We start from the raw sequence: 3686 nt of genomic DNA on the forward strand, positions 1-3686 counted from the left end.
TGAGTTCTCTAAGTCTTAATGACTATTGTATGAAAGTCCTCTAAACGAAGTTAATGAAGAATGTTGACTCTTATATGCTTAATGTAAATGATGCATCATGCTATACTTGGATTGAATTATGAGTTACTTCATTTTCATGAGTTGTTGTTTTTGAATGTGCCTTGCTTATGGTGATTTCAAAAGAGCACTTAGTCTGAGTAGTAGTATGGGATGCTACTTGCATATTGCATGAGTATGACTTAGAGTTGTCTTAGGTGATGGTCCTTATGTGATGATATGACTATTGTAATGTTTATCTCTTGGTGTGAGTATTGTTGAAGATGGAAAGGTTGGATGGTAAGTTCACTTTTGGTGACCTTAATGTGGTACCTTGGTGTGGATGGTGGTATGGGACGCTATCCATACATTGCACAAGGTATAGCATAAAGTTTACTTGAGGTGGAGACTTAAAGTGAAGGTAATGGTTTATATGTTGACTATGTCTCTAATGTTGATAAATGACTTGCATGTTAGTTATGTTTGAATAATATGCCTCTTATACTTGTGTTCATGAGACTTTACCAAATGGCATAAAAGCATGACTTTCAAATATATGTTCGTTTTAAGAATGTTTTTGCATGGCTTCCATACTTAGTACTTAATTGTGCTAACCCCATTCTTCTCAATTTTACCACAGTGTAGAATTTGGAGATATTGGTGTACTATACTTGAAGAATAGGTTTCTAAGGTGCTTGAAGATGAAGACTTGGTGAGTCCTCATAGTTTCGAGGACAAAACCCATTATGTTCCTTTTATATCTTTTAGTTTATGTTAAAGCTTTTGTATGGGCTAAGTCCCAATGTTGTATTCAATGTATTAGATAGTTTGAGACAAAGTCTAGAAAGTCTTCGCTTGCTTTTTAATGAAAATGTCTTCGATTGTAAATAAAAGTTTTTAATTCTTCTCTGTTTTCCTATGTTCTTATGTTCAAGAATGCTATGAGGCTTGTATGAGACCCCTTTGGGGTCAAGTACGTCGTGTTGCATCTGGGTGTACCCTCGGGATGTGACAAACATGGTATTAGAGCACAAGATTTTGGAATGGTCTTAGGTTGTCTCAAACCACATCTAGTAGAGTCTTGTTCATAATGTGAAGCGTGCCACATTATGAATTGGAGGCTATTGGGTGTTAAGAAAGTCTCACTTCTTCATTCTTCAAGTTGTGCCATAAAGTTTAACTCTATAATGTCCCTCTCTTATTCCTTATCTAATGGTCTTTAGTGTATGACCACTTGAATGGAGTATGTTAGAAGGTGTGAGGGAGGAAGGTTGGTTGTGATGCCTACTATGGCTATGTGACTTGATAGAGTTGAGATGATAGTTTGTGGTGTGACTTTAGTATGAATGAGTTACTTATTGGTTATGTGTGTTGTTGGTAGAATCTGACTTAGTCAAGATGAGTTTTGAGGTATATTGAAAGAGTTGATGAAATATGGTGTTTTAGAAATTCCTAGGTGTGATGAGTATGAAGGTTTAGTGATGTTTTGCTCCGACCTTAGAATTGTAAGAAGTGAAGTTTAAAAGAGATTGTATAGGCTTACTCCCGAGTGGGGGATAATGTGCTTAGATGGTAAGGTCATTGAGTGTCCTCGATGTTCATGAGTTAGGCTTGCTTGATGTTCTCACCTTATGAGGTGTAGTGAGTTTGAGGAGTTTAGACCCGGTGTGGTAGACTCATATGAGCCCTTGAGTGGTGTTGGTAAGGTTGTTTGTGGGCAAGGGTTGCTTAATGAGAACCTTCCTAGGTTAAAGGCACCGGTAGGTTGATGGTTTCTTGTAAGTTGTGAATGTCTTGATTAAGTTCCCTATGTTAGGTTCATGATAAGCCTTAGTTGGGTTTACTCGTAAGTGTGGGTGAATGGTATTTTGAATAGTAAGGTTGTTGAGAGTTCTGATATCCTTACCTCTTCCTTTATATGCCTAGTCAAGCCTAAGACAAAGAGTTCCTTTTGGCTTGTTTCATATTTTTGGAGTCATGTGTGACATTGTGTTTCTATGTTCTCCTTATATTATGCATGTTCTTGATGAATTCTTGTTTGAATGAGAAAATGAGTTTCCATGATTTATTGTTCCTAATGCTAATGTGCATTTACTATGAGTTGCTTATATGTTTCATGAGGTTAAATGTTGAACATGCCTAAATGTGCTTTTGAGTGCACTAGCATAATGTGCTTAATGATGTTGTGATGAACATGATGTAAGTTGGAGAAGGAAATACCTCCAATGTAATGAGAAATGTGAAGTTTTGATGCATAATGAGTTTGTAGAAGTAGTTCCTATTTTCTTGCATTGCATTAAGCTTTTTGATGTGGAGTTGATGTTTCCTCCTAGTTGTGTGCATTTGATTATGATGTTGCATGCTTGATGGGATGCTAGTCTTGAGTTGTTAACCCCTTAATGTGTTTAAAGTGTCATTCGAGGATGAATGTTTCTAAGTGGGGGATAATGTAACGACCCATAAAACGAATAAGTCAAACTAAAGCCTAACTAGTATGTCTTAGAGTTAGTTGTGAGGTTTGAGGTGATATAATGTTGTCCCAAGCTATGGTTGAGGAGTTTAGGGGTTAAACGTCAAGGTACGACTCCCCATGGACCACCCTAAAGGTCCTTGAGGAGGACCCTAAGCCTAACCCCCAAGACCCCCTGAAACAAAATTGTTGCCAAAAGTTTTGTGACCTAGGAAGGGGACCACACCCAGTAGGTCCATCCACGCCCCGTGGATGGCCTCCGTTGGTCAAGGAACAATTTTCCAAGCTGCAGCCCTAGACCACGGACAGCAGGACGGGGCGCAGCCCAACCTACGGTCTGTAGGTGAGGGGGGCGTAGTTTGGACCTGCAATCTGCAATTCACGGCCAAGGTAAGGGTAGGTTAGTAAATTTCCCCTCTGTTTAGTTAAGTGTTTGGACGGTTTTTATTGGTTAATTATGATATTTTAAGAGTTTTAAAAGTATTAAAACACCTTTGCAAAGTCATTCTTCCAAATCACTCAAATTAGAAACCCACCTCTCCCAAAAGTTCTCTCTCTAGAAACCTCCATTGGAGGTGAAGATTTCAAGCTTCCAAGGTCAAGACTGTAACGACCCGAGATCACCCCTAGTTGTTGTCGGAGTATTTGACCTCGAAGAGGTCATATACAAGCCCTTAGCATTTGTCATAACATGTATCATAGAATAAAATCACGGAAAATTTAAAACTTTTACTTGGGAAGTTCAACTTCATTTTCATATATGAAAAATAAAATCTAACTTCGTCACAATGCACCATCTAGACATATAAGTATCGAAAAATGGGACTTAGCCCTTACATCAATAAGAAGTCTTGCAAATAGGAAGTACAACAATGTCTTTCAACATAAGCAAAGAACTAAAATATAAGCTATATCATAGGGTCTTGTCCTCGTACTTGAGGACTCACCAACTTAGGGAAGCAACTCCAAGTGTCTTCAGAAGTAATCTTGAATCCTCAATGGCCCGAACCTAAATGTTTGGGAAAAAGGGAGAAAATATGGGTTAGTACAACACACGTACTAAGCATGGCTACTATGCATAAAAACCATTGAAACATGCATAAAAGGACATTTAGTCAAAACATGCTTTTTACCAAGTAAATCCAATATGCACACAAAGTAAGCATCATAGTCCAAACCA

Source organism: Solanum tuberosum, unplaced genomic scaffold (genome assembly GCF_000226075.1).
Source record: "Solanum tuberosum cultivar DM 1-3 516 R44 unplaced genomic scaffold, SolTub_3.0 scf00460, whole genome shotgun sequence".
Lineage (NCBI taxonomy): Eukaryota > Viridiplantae > Streptophyta > Magnoliopsida > Solanales > Solanaceae > Solanum > Solanum tuberosum.